The 18,896-nt window shown below is 41.2% G+C and overlaps 1 protein-coding gene across 3 annotated transcripts in view; it reads right to left on the reverse strand.

The window, feature by feature from the left end:
* Positions 1–18,896, reverse strand: part of LSM14A (LSM14A mRNA processing body assembly factor) — a 145,719-nt gene that overhangs the window by 48,421 nt on the left and 78,402 nt on the right. The window contains exon 11 of one of the 3 annotated variants that reach the window (XM_036345998.1): positions 7,200–8,337. The exons of 1 other annotated variant lie outside the window; for it this stretch is intronic. The gene's annotated coding sequence lies outside the window, so the exon portion shown is untranslated. Of the gene's footprint in view, positions 1–7,199; positions 8,338–11,999; positions 12,110–18,896 lie in introns of those variants that run through there. One more of the 3 variants, XM_036345997.1, reaches the window with a different exon arrangement.

The following is an 18,896-nucleotide window of genomic DNA, read 5'->3' on the forward strand; positions in this document are numbered from 1 at the left end:
TGTGTGTGGGTACAGTCCTTAGGCCTGTCCTGTGATCAGGGCCACCTTCCCCAGCTGCCTGCAGCCGGGCTCACCCCCCACTGCCACCCACCCCTGGTTCCCTGTTCGCTGGCAGGGGGGAGGGACCGAGAGGTCAGCCATTCTGCCCGCTCCCTGGTCCTGAAACGGGCAACCCCAGTTCCCCGTTTGCCATTGGGTGATTAGAGCCTGCCGGCTGGTGAACAGGACCAAGAGGTGGTCAGTGCGCCTCATAGTGACTGGTTGAGCAGTCATTCTGCCATTAGGGTCAATTTGCATATTACCCTTTTATTATATAGGGTTATTGACATTTCCTATGCTGTACTTTATTTACATCCGTGACTATTTTGTAATTACCAATCTGTACTTCTCAATCCCTTCACTTTTTTCACCCAGTCCTTCAACCCTCCTCCCTTCTGGCAACTAGTCTGTTCTCTGAAGGTTGGGGGGCTCTAAGTTGTTTGAAAGCATGACCTCATGGGACTCCTCCTCCAGGAAGCCTTCTCTGAAATCCCCAACTCTGTACTTTCCCAGTTATAGTATTTATCTCACAAATATGTTTTGCTTCTTCTGGACTATGAGGTTAGATATCCATCTCATACTCAATTGTATTTCCAGCACCTGGTGCTGTATATAGCAAACATCAAACATTCACTAAGTGACTTCCTCCTCTATTTAATATATTTCTGAGCACTTACTGAGGGCCAGGAACTGTGCTGAGTACTGGGGATGAAGTGGTGAATAAGATAAAAGTGACCCTAAACTCACTTGGTGGGGAAGACATTTAAACAAACAAAAGGACAAAGATAAGCATAACATAAACATGCAAGCACAATTGGGACATGTTGAGTGAAGAAAATGTAAGAGTGTTAGAAGACTATTGCAAGGAAAACTTAAAGCATTCTGGAAGGCATCCCTGAAAAGGGAATGATTAAATTGACATTTGAAGAATGAGAAGCAGGGAGGGGGAGGGGAAGACTTGTGGTAAAACTGCCTTTGCAAAAGCCCTGAAGTAAGAAAGGATTTGGCTCATTTTAGGCATCCAGGGAAGGCTAGGGGAGTTCTCCAGGGAATACATCATGCAAGGCAGGATGGGAAGGATAGAACTATTTCTTAAGAGAAACAAAATTACTGAAGAGTTTGATGCAAAAATTTGTGTTTCCATAGCACTGGGGTGGGAGGACAGAGCAGAGGGAGTTAGAAAGGCATTCAGGGGCCTGTGTGTGGTATCAGAGTGGCAGAGCAATGGGGAAATCAAGGCCCCCTTCCATGTATCTTTTATATTGACATTTAACAAAACACTCAAATCTTAAGTACACAGTTCAAATGATCACTTATTTATTCATACATACTATCCCCACCACCCAATCCTATCTAATAAAAGAGTAATATGCAAATTAACCATCAATCCCTCACTCTGTCACTCCCTCATTCAGTTACAAAGATGGCGGCGGCCACGGAACTGGAGCAAGCAGGAGGATTGGGCTGCTCCTGGCAATGGAGGAAGCCAAGCTTCCCACCTGCCCTGGCCAGACCTGGGCTCTACTCAAGGCTACAAAGTTTCAGTTATAGAAGATAAATAAATCCCAGATACCTGCTTCCAGCCAGTGGGCGTGGCCAGCCTGAAAATAGCCCTCAGCCCCTCACCCAGGCTGGCCAGGCACCCCAGCAGGACCCCCACCTGATCCAGGACATCCTTCAGGGCAAACCAGCTGGCACCCACCTGTGCACCAGGCCTCTATTCTATATAATAAAAGGGTAATATGCAAATTGACCATAACAGCAGAACAACTGGGAATGACTGGTCACTATGACACACACTGACCACCAGGGGGCAGACGCTCAATGCAGGAGCTGCCCCCTGGTGGTCAGTGTGCTCCCACATGGGAGGAGCTCTGCTCAGCCACAAGCCAGGCTGATGGCTGCCAGCACAGTGGTGGTGGTGGGAGCCTTTCCCGTCTCCTCAGCAGCGCTAAAGATGTCCGACTGCAGCTTAGGCCTGTTCCCCACTGGCAAGTGGACATCCCCTGAGGGCTCCCGGGCTGCCAGAGGGATATCTGACTCCCAGCTTAGGCCCGATCCCCCGGGGAGTGGGCCTAAGCCAGCAGGTGGACATCCCCCGAGGGGTCCCAGACTGCAAGAGGGCACAGGCTGGGCTGAGAGACCCCCCCCCCCCCGAGTGCACAAATTTTTGTGCACTGGGCCTCTAGTCAAGATACAAAATACTTTATTTAGCAGGCCCAACCTCCCCCAAAGATGATTACTATTTCATCTCTATCCCCGTAGGTTAGTTTTGCCAATTTTGAGTTTCATGTAAATGGAATCATACAGAATATACTCTTTTGTGTCTGGCTTCATTCACTCATCATATTGTCAGAGATTCACTTATATTGTGTGGAGCAAGTTTTTATTTTCTCTTGTATTCCATTGATAAATATACCACTATCTATTCATTCTATTGTTGTCAGACATTCGAAATTATTTCCAGGTTTTGGCTATTATGATTACTATGCACATTCTTGTACAAGTCTTTTGGTGGACATAAGCCAATCACTTCTATTGGGTATGTACCCAACAGGGAAACTGCTGCGTCAGAAATGTATTTAGCTTTAGTAGATATTGCCCATTAGTTTCCCAAAGTGACTGTACCTGTTTACACTTCCACTGTTTTACATCCCAGTTCTTCCACTTTCTCACCCACACTTCACATCATAGTCTTTTAAAAAGTTTCAGTCACGCCCAAACCGGTTTGACTCAGTGGATAAAACGTCAGCCTATGGACTGAAGGGTCCCCGGTTCCATTCTGGTCACGGGTGCATGCCCTGGTTGCTGTCCTGGTAGGGAGTGTGCAGAAGGCAGCTGACTGGTGATTCTCATCACTAATGTTTCTGTCACTCTCTCCCTCTCCCTTCCTCTCTAAAATCAATAAAAATATATATTAAAACAAAGTTTCAGTCACTCTTGTGGGGGTAGAATGGCATGGCTTTGTGGTTTTAATTTGCATTTTCTTGAGGATAAAGTGCCAAGAACCTTTCATATGTTTATTAGAGTTTTCGATATCCTCTTGTGTTAAAGATAAAAAAATTAAATTGTTGATCCTTTTTCTTTAAAAAACTGATTTAAAAAAAATATGTCTATTGATTTCAGAGAGGAAGGGAGAGAAACATCAATGATGAGAGAGAACCATGGATCAGCTGCCTCCTACACACCCCACACTGGGGATTAAGCCCACAACCTGGGCATGTGTCCTGACCGGGAATCGAACCCTGACCTCCTGGTTCATAGGTCGATGCCCAACCACCAAGCCATGCCGGTTGGGCTAAAAAAACTGATTTTTAAGCTCTCTATATATTCTGGATTATGAGCTCTTTGATGACTAATATTACATAATGCAAATATCTTCTCCCAGGCTGTGGCTCCCATTTTCATTCTCTTAATGTCTTTTGATAAACAAATTTTGTCTTAATGAAGTCACTTATAAATATTTTGTCTTTTATAGTTATCACTTTTTGTGTCCTCTTTGCCTAGTCCAAGGTCCTGAAGATATGCTCTTATTTTTTTCTCAGAAATATTTTCAGTATAGATGTCTTGCATATTTTCCCCCTTTCTCTAATAGTTCACTTATTAGTTTGTAGATTTGACACCAGTCTCAAGAGGAAAGAGTTCAGTATTTCACCATTACATATAATGTTGGCTGTACATCTTTTATTAGATTAGTAAGATTTCCATTTATTCCTAATTTGCTGAGGTTTTCCTTTAATCTCCTTTCTTTTGAAAAGGCTGAAGACTGTGTGCACACCCTGTTTGTTCATTTGGTGTTGGTGTTTGTTAGGAGACCAAATGTGAAAAGATGTCAGTCTACTACTGAAGGCACCCTGGAGCTCATGCCAGCAATTGGGATATTGCCAGGCTTTTCACTAAATCTCTGTGGGCTTATCATTGCCAGGTCCTCTGGCTGTCCTTTCCCAAAGTTGGCCGTGGCAGACATTACTTGCACTTACTCACGTTTAGTTTTATACTTCCCTCCCTGACTCCTTAAGTTAAATGAGAAGTTCAAGTTGGGGTAATGCAAACATGAGCATGTCTGACAGCTCCTTTCCATTCCTGGGCAGAGAAAGCAGCTATCTTCTGATGGTGCTACAGAGACACCAGGAGAGTTCCATCTCAGTCCACTGGAAGTCTGAAGACTCCGGGATTTCCGTATTTAAACCAAGTAGCAGCTGGAAGAGAAAAGCTGGCCCAGACACTAGGTATGATTTGAGCAGAAGTCATGACCTAGGATGATGAAAGCTGCAGAGCAAATCCATTGACAGTCTGGAATCGAGACACATGGACACTACCAGGGAGAGGTTATTCTAAGTATGGGTTGGCATGGCATTTCTTGCTTTGTTAAGAAGCCTTTAGACACTTGTAGAGAATAGGCCTGGGATTCTAATCATTCCCAACCTAGATATAAGCCCAGTGCCAGATTATGGGTAGTTCTGAATCCTAATTGGAAGCTGAGCTGGATCTCCAGGCTGTCCACAGCAGTGGCAGTGCTGGACATGTGGATTCACTACTGCTGAACAGCAGTTAGCCACAGCAGTTAGCAACTGCAGGTGTGCAGTTGCCCTGCTAGCTCACAGGCCTGTGACTTATTTTTAGATCTGTGGCTCAGAGGCCTAGACCAGGACTGAGGCCTTAAGTAGAGAAGAGGCCCTGCTCAGGGGCTGCCTCTTGTGAGTACAGGTCTTGCTGTTTGACACCATGATCACATCCATCTCAGACCACAGTTGTAGTGATACAATTTCCAATAGGACACCATCTCTGGAGGCCACCATATTAGATGTCTTAAGACATGTATAATTTGACAATCAATGTTCCCAAAGGTTCATTTTGGCTACTGCACACACAATGATTTGGAGCAGTGTAGTATAGATGGAGGGTGACCAATGAGGAGGTAGAAGTACCAGCAAGAGTTAAAGGTGCTTCACACTAGAGCAGTGGTTCTTAACCTTGGCTGCACATTAGAATCACCTGAGAATCTTTTTTAAATCCTGATTTCTGGGCCTCATCCTCCGGAAATTCTGTTTCTTTGTTATGGGGTGGGGCCACAACGTTAGTAACAAAGAAACAGAATTTCCGGAGGATGAGGCCCAGAAATCAGGATTTTAGAGATTCCCAGGTGATTCTAATATGCAGCCAAGGTTGAGAACCACTGCACTAGAGGCAAACAGATTTCCGCTTTAAGATGGTAAACCAACTACAAATGTCTACCTTCTTTTTTAAAAGACTACATTAATATGTTAATAAATGAGTAAAATGATATTTATAATATAAATAGAACTGGGCAGGGAGGAATCTGTGAGGTATTTTTCCAACAAATTTCTAGACTGATGCGAACAGAATAAGTACGGTGACCAAGGGCAGAGAAGGTCCCTGGGCCAGGCCTGGAGTGCTAGTGTGTAGGAGGAGCTACTCACCTGGAGCTCTGAAATGCTTCAGACTGAGGCAGCAGGTGTGACAGAAGGCAGAGTAAAAAGGAGGCTTGAAATCAGGAAAACTAATCTAAGGTCTGTCTGCACAAGCAGTGACCAACCCTGTGCCTCACTGTTGCAATTAGAATGACCTATAATTAGGCAACAAACTCCTGAGAAACACAAACAGTAAAAGGAAGACTCTTCTCTGCAGGTATCAGTGGGATCTGGAACTAACAGCATCTTTGAACAAAGCCCCCTGGAATTCAGACATCTTGAGGACAAAAATCACTACCTGAAAGCAAACCTTGCCAGAAGATAAATCCTGGCCACATACTAGTATAGAGCTCCAGGACAACTAACTCTTCTGCCTTCTAAGATATTTGAATAAACGCTACTATAGGAAGGAGATTAACAATCAGAATAAGGAAAGAAAATGAGGAAAAAACTATGACAGCCCTGGCCGGTGTGGCTCAGTTTGATTCCCTGTCATACGGGAGGCAAGTGATTCATGTTTCTCTCTCTCTCCCTTCTCTCTCTAAAAAAATAAAAAAATATATATATATATATTTAAAAAAACAAAAGACTAAGACACAAAGGATGGATTCAACAGTTCATATCTGAGTAAAAGAACATGGTGGATTGCATCAAATAAATTATTTAAGAAATAATAAAAGAACAAGCTATAGGAAAGACAATCTTTAAATCAAAGGTCCATGAACTACCCAGCATAACACAGGATAAAAAAAAAAAAAAAAAAAAAAGACCCATACCCAGAGAAGTCATTATAAAATTTCTTAACACAAAAGATAGTGCTAAGTTTCCAGAGAAGAAAAACACACATCATATTTAAAGAAAAAGAATCAGATTGACATTGGATTTAGCACTATTGCATGTTAGAGGAAGGATCTGCAACTGACCTAAGAATGGTTTTATGGACAAAAAGGGGCCACATGCTAACCTGACTAGCTCAGGGAAGGCCTGCTTGGCAGTTTTGCAAACTCAGAGACCTAAAGTAAACACAAAAGGTTGGTCTGAAATTAAAATTTTAACTAAAAGCAGTTATGGTGGGTAGTCATTTCCTAGGCCTGTATCTTCACTGACAAAGATCAACTTTGATCTTAACTGAGCCTACTGTCTTTTTGCCTGTAAGATAACATACCTTTGGAATGTCAGGATAACTTGTAACTTCCCCTTTTTCAGACCCCTCAGGGCACAACCAATGCACCAAGGCAGAGACTATAAATTCCCTCATTGTTATTACCATGTTAATTATTAACAATCTTCTACCCACTTATGTAAATGTATAAAACGAGGTGAAAAACCATCATTCTCTGGAGCATTATCTTAATTCCTTGAGATTCTGCTTCCTGACAGTTTGGCTCAAATAAACTCACAAAAATTCTTTGGATTTGAATGTCTAACAGTTTTTATATTTTTAAAGGCTTGTTAAGTAAAAAGAAGATGGAACTTTACTATTTGGAACTTTACTTTCTTAGAAAGCTCCCTAAGGAAGAATTCTATAAGCAAGGGAATAGAAAACATGCCACCCAGGAAACTGTAATTCTAACTTATAAGAGCAATGAAGAGAAATCCCAGGATACTACTTTGCTGAAGATCTTGAAAGCAACATGCTTGGATTTTAGCAGAATGGTGGAGGGTTATAGGACAACTGTCTCTAGGAAACAAAGAGACTTCATAGACTAAATTAAATAAATAGTATGGTTGAGTGTTAGGGAAATCTTTATTATAAGATAAAGGCAACAAATACAAGCAAAAAGGAAGAGCATTCAGAATCTCTAAGAAAAACAACCCAACAAAAAAAACTGTAGAGAAAATAATGGTCAAAGAAAAAATTGGCTAAATTGGATTAGAAAATCTGTGAACTCAAGAATGGAACAAATTCCAAGTAATAGAGACTATGAAAGAAAGATGGAAAAACAATTTAAAAATTGGAGAAGCTAAGGTCCAATCATGAAGCAAACTAAAATGTAGATGCTTTTTCGTGGCTGGTGTGGTGCAGTTAGTTGGGCGTCATCCTGTTGCCAGGAAAGGTTGCAGGTTTGATTCCTGGTCAGGGCCCAGGCCCAGGATGCGGGCTCGATCTTGGGTAAGGGATGTGCAGGAGGCAGATAGATGTTTCACTCTCACATCGATGTTTCTCTCTCTCTCCCTTCCTCTCTCTAAAACAAAGCAATGAAAAGTCTTAAAAAGAGATGAGTTTTGAATTTATGAAAGACAATCCATTTAATCATGATCATAGTAATATCTTTTTTAAAGGTACAGTATTTATGATTACAACTGCAGGGAAGGCATACCACTTGGCTCTGTGTTGAAGAATTCTTATAAAATCATAGCAGAATATTGTTTATTATTTTCAGCTTTTAAAGTCACCAACATGTAATTAAGGCAATTCTTTTTTTTTTTTTTTTAAATATATTTTATTGATTTTTTACAGAGAAGAAGGGAGAGGGATAGAGAGTTAGAAACATCGATGAGAGAGAAACATCGATTAGCTGCCTCCTGCACGCCCCCCACTGGGGATGTGCCCGCAACCAAGGCACATGCCCCTGACCGGAATCGAACCTGGGATCCCTGAGTCCGCAGGCCGACGCTCTATCCACTGAGCCAAACCGGTTCGGCAAGGCAATTCTTAATGGCAGGAAGAATAACATTTTGTAAGAAAGAAAATACAGATGGGATTTATACTACTTGGCTCATTCATAATGATGTTTACTTAATAAGTAATATATGTTAGCTATAACCAAGTATTATGGTAAGTACATTAATAAGATACAGAGCGATGATGTGTGAATCTGTGTCTGTGTGAGGTTAAGACAGTATATCTTCATATCAGGAGGGTCTGTAGTTGATAAACAGGTAAATAAACAAAGTAAACAACAGTTCATATAGGCTCTTCCTAATGATATATTAATAAGGGGACACAGGTCTCCTTATTCATATAAGGTGTGTCTCTCTCTCTCTCTCTCTCTCACACACACACACACACACACACACAATTTAGAGAGGAACACTTTCTAGAATACAAATAAACAAAAGTATTTGTCTTTAAGGAAGAGAAGCAGACTGACTATATACTATTTCGTTTCATTTTCATTACTATGTACAGGTATTATTCAATAAAAAAAACCCCACTTTTTCCCCCTAATACAAAAAGAGCTCCTGTAAATAACTAAGAAAAGACCAACATCCAATAAGAAAAAAAAAAAATCAAGCAATATTTATAAGCAGTTCACACAAAAGAAGTACTAATAACTTATGAAAAAATGTTCAACCTCACACAACATGAAATGCATAGGGTACCAAGGTAACATTTTTCAATTATAAGACTGGCAAGCTCTGACCGGGTGCTCAGTGGTTAGAGCTTTGGTCTGCATATGGAAGGGCTGTGGTTCAGTACTGGTCAAGGGCACATACTATGCTTGAAGGCTTGATCCCTAGCCCTAGTCAGGGCATTTGTGGGAGGCAACCAATTGATGTGTGTCTCACATCAACGCTTCTCTCTCTCCCCCCTCCCTTCCATTCTCTCTAAAAATCAATGGGAAAAATATCCCAGTTGAGGATTAACGACAACAAAAAGACTGGCAAAAGTTTTCAAAAGTTTGATAACATCATACTGGTGAATATGGGGTAACAGACACCCTCAACAACTGGCTAAAGTATAAATTGCTATATATCTCTATTGAGGGGGACACAGGAATATTAGAATTACAAAGCTATGTCTCCCGTTATTTAGAATTTCCAGTTATTGGATTTGTTTTACAGATAAATTCACCATTTATTAAATGATTCATGAAAGTTTTTCATTACAGCATTTTGTACTATCAAAAATTAGAAACATGGAGAGGGTAACTGTAAGTCTGAGGGACAATGAGAAGACTTCACTGTATCCTACTATTTATTTTTGACCTGTGTGAATGCCTGCATTAAAGCCTTGGCCAGAGGACAAATCTGCAGAGGATACCATACTGGCCACCATACCAGAGAGCTCACCACGAAGGCCTCTGCAACAGATTCAGTATTGGAAGTCTAAGCCTCATGTTCCAACTGACAGGGAGCCAGGAGAACCCTCTGGATTAGTGCACTGGCCTCCAACCCAGCCTCCCTGCTTCTTGCCCTACTATATAGTTTATTCTCAACACAGCAGCCAAGATTCTTTGTAATTTAAGTCAAACTGTCATTCCTCTCCTCAAACCCCAAAATTGCTCCCACCTCAGGATAAATAACAATCATTACAGTTGCCCCCAATGTTCCCTTTCTAACTTCAAATGCTACCATCCTTTCCCCACTCACTTCAATCTAGCTATTCTAGGTTCGCTCCTGCTTCAGAATCTTTGCAGCTATAGTTTCTTTTTCTTTCTTAATTGATTTTAGACAAGAAGGGAGAGGAAGAGGGACAGACAGAGAGAAACATCAATCATGAGAATCAATCGGCTGCCTCTTGCATGCTCCCCTCTGGGGATCAAGCCCACAACTGGGGCATATGCCCTGACCAGGAAACGAATTCTGACCTCCTGGTTCATGGGTCGACGCTCAACTACTGAGCCACACTGGTGGGGCACAGCTATTCTTTTGCTTGAATATTCAATCGCCTTTTTGAGTCATTTCTCAAATGTCAGCTTTTTATGTCTTTTTTTAAAAAACCCCATACCCGAGGATATGCTTATTATTATTTTAGAGAAAGGAACGGAGAGAGAGAGAGAGAGAGAGAGAGAGAGAGAGAGAGACAGACAGACAGACACACACACACACATTGGTATGAATCTACCCTTTGCCTCCTGTACATTCCCTGACCCGGGATCGAGCCCACAACCTTTTGTTGCATGGGACGACGCTCCAACTGTGCCACCTGGCCAGGATTCTCTAACCCTGTGGTCGGCAAACTGCGGCTCGCGAGCCACATACGGCTCTTTGGCCCCTTGAGTGTGGCTCTTCCTAAGCCTTAGGAGTACCCTAATTAAGTTAATAACAATGTACCTACCTACATAGTTTAAGTTTAAAAAATTTGGCTCTCAAAAGAAATTGCAATCGTTGTATTGTTGATATTTGGCTCTGTTGACTGATGAGTTTGCCGACCACTGCCCTAACCTATTTTAAATTAGAAGCAGCAATTCCCCTCCAGCCCATACACTTATCTCTATCCCCACTCCTGGCTTTTTCTCCAAGCACTTAAGCATCTTCTTAGCATATTACATATTTTACTACTTTATCTCTCAAATATAAACTCTGATAAGGGTTGGGTTTCTTTTTCTCACTGCTGCTTACCCTGCAATTGCAACAGTACCTCTTCCATAATAAGGGCTCAAATATTTGTTGAACAAACTGTTTCTCCTTTCCCATACTAAATCAGCAAAACTGAAAACAGAATATAGGTAGGAAGGAATAAGACTGTTAGCATGACTGTTGTCTTTCATGATAAACCTTTTTGAGGAATTTAAATTAAAACACATACATGGCCCTAACTAGTGTGGCTCAGTTGGTTGAGTGTCATACTGTACACTGAAAGGTTGCCAGTTGGATACCTGGTCAGGGCACATTTCCAGGGTTTGGGTTCCATCTCTGGTCAGGGTATGTACGGGAGGCAACCCACCAATGTATCTCTCTCACACGGATGTTTCTCTCTCTCTAAAACCAGTTAAAACAACAACAAAAAACCCCCCACATTCATGTACACATATCTCTCATCAAAATAATTTAAACATTTTTAATAAACAGATATTAGATATATTTAGGAAGAATTGATAGAACTTGGTAATAGGTGTGATTGCTGGTGGTGCAGAATTGAAAGAAACAGTGTTGAAAATGACTTCCAGATTTCTGGCATACTCATGTTAGTAGATGGTGCCCACTGGAAGAAAAGTTGAGATTACTTCAAAATTTGAGAGGCCTTCAAGTAAAGATATCAAAAAGTCAGATCTAGATTCAGAAAAGAGAATTGTGCCAGACATGTGAATTTGAAAATAATTCTTCATAGGTGTTGCTGCCAGAGAGAGTATGCAGCTTAAAAAGGAGAAAAAAGCTAAAGAACTTTGAGGAACACACTTTCAAGATGGGGTGGTGGAGAAATCAAGTAAACAGAATGAGGAACAGCAGCTAGAGAGGGAAGGAGAAAAACCACATGAATATAGCATCCAGGAAGATAAGAGTATTTTTTTTTAATTTTTTTAAAATATATTTTATTGATTTTTTACAGAGAGGAAAGGAGAGAGATAGTTAGAAACATCGATCAGCTGCCTCCTGCACACCCCCCACTGGGGATGTGCCTGCAACCAAGGCACATGCCCCTGACCAGAATCGAACCTGGGACCCTTCAGTCCGCAGGCCGACGCTCTATCCACTGAGCCAAACCGGTCCTGGCTATTTTATTGATTTTTTACAGAGAGGAAGGGAGAGAGAGATAGAGAGTTAGAAACATTGATGGGAGAGAAACATCAATCAGACGCCTCCTGCACATCTCCTACTGGGGATGTGCCCGCAACCCAGGTACATGCCCTTGACTGGAATCGAACCTGGGACCTTTCAGTCTGCAGGCCGACGCTCTATCCACTGAGCCAAACCGGTTTCGGAGGAAGATAAGAGTATTTTACGGAAGAGGTCAACCATATGGAATGCTTCTGTAAAACAAACAAGAGAGGAAAACTGAAGAGGCTCATTGGTGACCTTACCAAAAGGAGTAGATCAAATGCATTAAGAAGTGAAAGGGAGATCATCTTAAAGAGCTAAGTAGGAGCTGATAAGATGTAGGATTCAAGCATAATTTTCTTAAAATAGGAGTTCATAATTACTAAATATGCAACATAATTACATGTTAATTTATGAATATTAACACATTATTATGCTATATAGAATGTCAGCTTAAAAATTAAATGTGAACAGAAAGGATCCATTACGGAAGAAGTTGAAGATAAAGAGGTAAATCAGCGTTTTAAGCCTGGGAGTTAAGGAGCTAGAGCACAAGCAATTTTTTGATGTTGTTTCCCTGCTATTTTTATTGGGCCACCAGAAAAAGGCTAAAACTGTGGATGAGGTTGGTTTAGAGCAGCCGTGGGCAAACTACAGCCCACGGGCTGGATCCGGCCTGTTTGAAATGAATAAAACTAAAAAAAAAAAAAAAAAAAGACCGTACCCTTTTATGTAATGATGTTTACTTTGAATTTATATTAGTTCACACAAACACTCCATCCATGCTTTTGTTCCGGCCCTCCGGTCCAGTTTAAGAACCCATTGTGGCCCTCGAGTCAAAAAGTTTGCCCACCCCTGGTTTAGAGAGTATAGTGCTTTGAGGCAGTTTCTAATAAATATCCTGTAGTTCTCTTTGAAGTAAGATGGCTAGGCCATTTGATGACTGAAGTGATTACAAAAAGGTACTAAGTTTTGCTGGCAATGTGAGGGCCCAGTAGAGAGCAGTAATCAGATTTATAGAGGTACTAATTTACTCATTTGTGATTATTTTCCATAGGAAAAAGCCCTCTGGATGAATACTGACAATGTGGATGCTTTCAGGGTTGAAGTTTCTCTAGGTAGGAGCAGAAGCAGCTCAAAAGAGGCACAAGGGTAGAGTTGGTGTGGTTCAGTGGTTGAGTGTAGATTTATGAACCAGGGGGCCATGACACATGACCAGGTTGGGGGCTTGATCCCCAGGAGAGGGTGTGCTTAAGGCGCAGACAATCAATAATTGATGATTCTCTCTCATCATTGATATTTCTCTCTCCCTCCCTCTCCCTTCTTCTTTCTGAAATCAACATAAACATATCTTAAAAAAGAGAAAAAAAAAGAAAAAAAGAGGAGCGAGGAAGTTTAGATTATTTGCAAGATAGATGAAGGATCATGGAGTCTAGGCTGATTGGAGATGGTGTTGGGGAAAGCAAAAGAGAGAGCTGATGAATGCAAAGTAGAGAGCACTGTTTTTAAAAAGTTCTTTCTCCGTTTTCTTAAAAAAAATATTTTTATTGATTTCAGAGAGAGGAAGTGAGAGGGAGATAGAAACATCGATGAGAGATAATCACCAATCAGCTGCCTCCTGCACACCCCACCACTGGGGATTGAGCAGGCAACCCAGGCATGTGCCCTGACTGGGAATCCAACCATGACCTCCTGGTTCATAGGTCCACGCTCAACAACTGAGCCAAATCGGCTGGGCAAAAAGTTATTTCTCCACGAAATGAGTGATGCCAGAGGAATGGCTATGTAAGTACGTGTCGTTTCCTACTCCCCTGATATTTCAACAAGTTAACCATCTATCTATAATTCAATAAAGAAGTCCATGCTCAACACATATGCATGCCTGAGACCTGCACACTAAAACACGGAAAGGCGGGCTTCCTGGGATAACGGGGAGACAAGAAGTGAGGAAAACACAGATATGGTTACAGAAACAGCCCTGCAGCGCAGGCGGTCTCCAGTGCAGCTGGAAACCCCCAGCCTGGCCAGGAAAGGGGAGAAAGCTGGCTGTGGTAGCAGGCATTTCCTTAGGCTGGGAGGAACAGAGAGCTGTGGGGGGCAGCACCACAAGGCAACCTGTGAGCAGCAAGAGAGGACACTGAGTTGTGGGCACGCTGCGAATAGGGTCTGAGTCATGTGAGCGAGCAGCACGAATGAACAGAGTCAGCAATGCCCGCCCAAGCAGCTCCCCACTGCTGGGCCTGGCGGTGGTGTTTCAGACAAAGAAAGGAAATCACAGAGCCCTGCCGCTGATTAGATTCCCAAAACTCACCTCCCGTTGCCCTTGGAGTTCCTCCAGGAGCATATTATGTATAAACCAAGAGCGTTTCCCTCTGATTGAACCCCAGGAGGGGTGCTTCGGCTGGAACTGTGGAGGTTAGGGGTAGCCATTAGGTAGGGGCAAAACAAACTCCACCCTCAAGCAGCAGAGACTTGTACTATCTTATGGAAGCCACAGAGGCTCAAAAAAGTGAGGCCACAGAGGTAAGAATCCTGCAATTCAACGCCATCTACTGAAGCATAGTAGAAAGACCTCCTCAGAGATAAATGCAAAAACAAAGGAGGACAGAAAATACCATGAAGAACCAGAGTAACGACAATGACCAGAAAGATAATGAAAAATCCCCAGAAAGTAGGCTGGAACAAATGGAATTATGTGATATAAATGACAGAGATTTTAACATTGGAGTTCTGAAAATACTCAACTAGATGTGAGAAAATACTGACAGGCAATTCAGTGCACTCAGAAAACAAATCAATGAACAAAATGAATATTTCTCTAAGGAGATTGAAACTTTAAAAACAAACATATCAGAACTCCTGGAAATGAAACAGGCAATTAAGGAGATCAGAGTAAACTGCTGAGCCTAGAAAACAGAACCAATAAGTTAGTGGAAAGAACTAGTGATATTGAAGGTAAGAATTAAGAAATGATGTAGAGGGAAGAAGAGAGACTCAAGAATAAAGAAAAATGAAAGAGCTCTAAAGACCTCTCTAACTAAACCAGAAAAAATAATAGCAGAATCATAGGCATTGCGAAGGAGGAAGAGAGGGAGCAAGAAATGGAGATTCTATTAAAACAAATAGTGAATGAGAACTTCCCATATCTATAGAAAGAACTAGATCCTTGAATCCAAAAAACAAATCAATCCAAAATGGCCCTCTTGAATACACTTGGTAATGAAGCTGTCAAAAATTAATGACAAAGAAATAATTCTCAAAGTAGCCAGGGAAAAGAAGGAAGTGACCTACAAAGGAAAACCCATCAGAATTTCATCCAAATTCTCAGAAGAAAATCTAGAAACCAGAAGAGAGTGGAACCAAATATTCAAATGAGAGAAATTACCAGCCACAAATATTATATCCAGCAAATTATCCTTTAAATATGAAGGAGAAATAAGGACATTCCCAGACATACAAAAGCTGAGGGATTTTATCACCAGAAAACCTCCACTGCAGGAAATACTCAAGGGAGTTATTCTATCTGAAACAAAGAACATAAGGTAACAACAATAGGTGTAAGAGCACCAAAAAACTTACAGCACAAACAGGGATAATCTGTGACAACAAAAACATACAAGGGGAAAAGTCTGAAATGGAAAAGGAAAATGAAGATCAGATGCACTCAAAAGGGAAAAAACCATGATACATATGCAATTTCACTTTTTATAAACCTAATTGTAACCACAAACAAAAATCTCCAAAACAGTGCCAAAACCGGTTTGGCTCAGTGGATAGAGCGTCGGCCTGCGGACTGAAAGGTCCCAGGTTCGATTCCGGTCAAAGGCATGTACCTGGGTTGCGGGCACATCCCCAGTGGGATATGTGCAGGAGACAGCTGATCGATGTTTCTCTCCCATCGATGTTTCTGACTCTCTATCTCTCTCCCTTCCTCTCTGTAAAAAATCAATAAAATATATTAAAAAAAAAAAAATCTCCAAAACAGGACATATAACTTAAAAAAAGAGGAAAGATGTAGGGAAGACCACAAAAAAACCCCCAAAACCAAAAACAACAGACAGAAGCATAAAGGAGGCACAGAATACCAAAAAACAAAAGATAAAATGGCCATAGGAAATCCTCATACATCAATAACTACCCAAAATGTAAATGGTCCATAAATTCACCAGTAAAAAGGTACTGAGTAGCAAGAGGGGATTAAAAAACAATACCCAACCATATGCTGCATACAAGAGACACATCTAAACAGCAAAGACAAAGGTAGATTCAAAGTAAAAGGGTGGAAGATGATTCTCCAAGCAAATAATATCCACAAAAAAGCAGACGTAGCCATACTTACATCTGACAAAAGAGATTGCTAGATAACAAAGATAACCAGAGACAAAGATGGACACTTTATAATGATAAAGGGAACACTAAATCAAGAAAACATAACACTTCTTTTAAAAAAATATTTTTATTGATTTCAGAGAGGAAAGGAGAGGGAGATAGACAACCTGGACATGTGCCCTGACTGTGAATCAAACCTTCACTTTCTAGTTCATAAGTCGACGCTCACCCACTGAGCCTCACCGGCCAGGCAACTCTTCTTAATATATATGCACCCAACCAGGGAGCAGCTACTCACAGAACTAAAAGGAGAAACAGATCAAAACACAGTCATAGTTGGAGACCTTAATAGTCCATTCACAGCTCTAGACAGATCAACCAAACAGAAAATCAATAAAGAAGTATCAGCCTTAAATGATACACCAGACTAAATGGATATAGTTGACATTTACAGAACATTTCATCCCAGAACATCAGATTATACATTTTTCTCCAGAGCACATGGAACACTCTTAGGGACAGACCATATACTGAATCACAAAACTAGACTCAACAAACTTAAAAAGATTGAAATTATACCAAGCATATTTTCTGACTACGACGCCTTGAAATTAAAAATCAACTGCAAAAAGCAAGTAAAAAAACACAAATGCGTGGAGATTAAATAAGATACTGCTGTAAAATGACTTGATCAAAGAATAAAAGACAAGATCAAAATATATATAGAGACAAATGAGAATGCTAACACAACGTATCAAAACCTCTGCGATGCAGCAAAAGTTGTAATAAGATGGGAGTCTATATCAATTACAGGTCTCAAGAAACAAGAAAAAACCCACGTAAACAACCTAACATCACATCTTAAAATACTAGAAAAAAACAAAAGTAACCCAAAGTCAGCAGAAGAAAGGAAATAATAAAAACTAGAGAATTAAATGATATAGAGAACAAAAAGACTATACCAAAAAATCAATAAAGCAAAGAGCTGGTTCTTTGAAAAGATTTTAAAAAATTGACAAACTCCTGGCTAGACTCACTAAGGAATAAAGGGAAAAGATCCATATAAACAGCCCATCAACCTATGAACCAGGAGGTCACGGTGCCTGGTCAGGGCACACGCCTGGGTTGTGAGCTCGACTCCCTTGTGTGGGGCATGCAGGAGGCAGCCCATCAATGATTCTCTCACCTCTCATCTCTCTCCCTCTCCACTCCCTTCCTCTCTGAAATCAATATAAAAATATTTTTAAAAAAGACCCATATAAACAAAATCAGAAATGAGAGAAAAGTCACTACAGATTTACAAAGGATTATACTAGAATATTATGAAAGACTTTATGCCACCAAATTCAATAACCTAGAAGAAATGGGTAAGTTCCTAGAAATATACTAAATCATAAAGAATTGGAAAATCTAAATAGACCGATTAGCAGTGAGGAAATTGAAACCATCAAAACCTCCCCAAAAATAAAAGTCCTAGACCAGATGGCTTCACCTGTGAAATCTACCAAGTTTACAAAGATTAAAAACCTATCCTTCTCAAACTCTTCCAAAAAATTGAAGAAGAGGCAATACTTCCTAAGACATTCTGTGAGGCCAATATAACCTGGACACCAAAACCTGGCAAAGATAACACACAAAAAGAAAACTATAGACCAATATCCCTGATGCAAAAATCCTAAATAAAACACTAGCAAATTGAATACAATAGTACAGCCAAAAAGTAATACATCACGATCAAGTGGGATTCATTCCAGGGGCACAAGGATGGCTCAACATTTGCAATGTGATAATACACCACATTAACAAAAGAAAAGAAAAAAAATCGTATGATCTTATCAATAGATGCAGAAAAAGCCTTTGATAAGATACAACATCCATTTATGATTAAAACACTCAATAAAATAGGAATAGAAGGAAAGTACCTCAACATAATAAAGACCATCCATATATGATAAGCCCTCAGCTAATATCATACTCAATGGTGAAAAACTGAAAGGTTTTCCCCTAAGATCAGGAACAAGTCAAGGATATCCTCTCTTACCACTCTTATTCAACACTAGAGGCCCGAACGGGTAGGGTCCCTAGGCCTGGCCGGCGATCAGGGCTGATCTGCAGGGTGACTGGTGGGGTGATCGGGGGACCCCAAAGGAACCCACCTTGGCTGGCCTGGTGCCGCCCACTTGCCGGCCCCGCCCCCCCACTGCCACTGCAGGTCGGGGTCTGGGGGCAGCTCCTGTGTTGAGTGTCTGCCCCCTGGTGGTCAGTGAGCATCATAGTGATTCGTTCTGCTGTTCGGTCAATTTGCATATTAGGCTTTTATTATATAAGGAGGATAGTGCTGGAAGTCCTAGCCCGAGCAATAAGAGAAAGAAATAAAAGGCATCAAAATAGGGAAGGAATAAGTTAAACTGTCACTTTTTGCCAATGACATGATGCTGTATATAGAAAACCCTAAAGACTCTACCAAACTATTAGAAATAATAAATAAATGCAGTCAAGTTGCAGATACAAAATCAATGTGCATGCCGAAACCGGTTTGGCTCAGTGGATAGAGCGTCGGCCTGCGGACTGAAGGGTCCCAGGTTCGATTCCGGTCAAGGGCATGTACCTGGGTTGCGGGCATATCCCCAGTGGGAGATGTGCAGGAGGCAGCTGATCGATGTTTCTCTC

This window comes from Myotis myotis, unplaced genomic scaffold (assembly GCF_014108235.1).
Source record: "Myotis myotis isolate mMyoMyo1 unplaced genomic scaffold, mMyoMyo1.p scaffold_m19_p_19, whole genome shotgun sequence".
NCBI lineage: Eukaryota > Metazoa > Chordata > Mammalia > Chiroptera > Vespertilionidae > Myotis > Myotis myotis.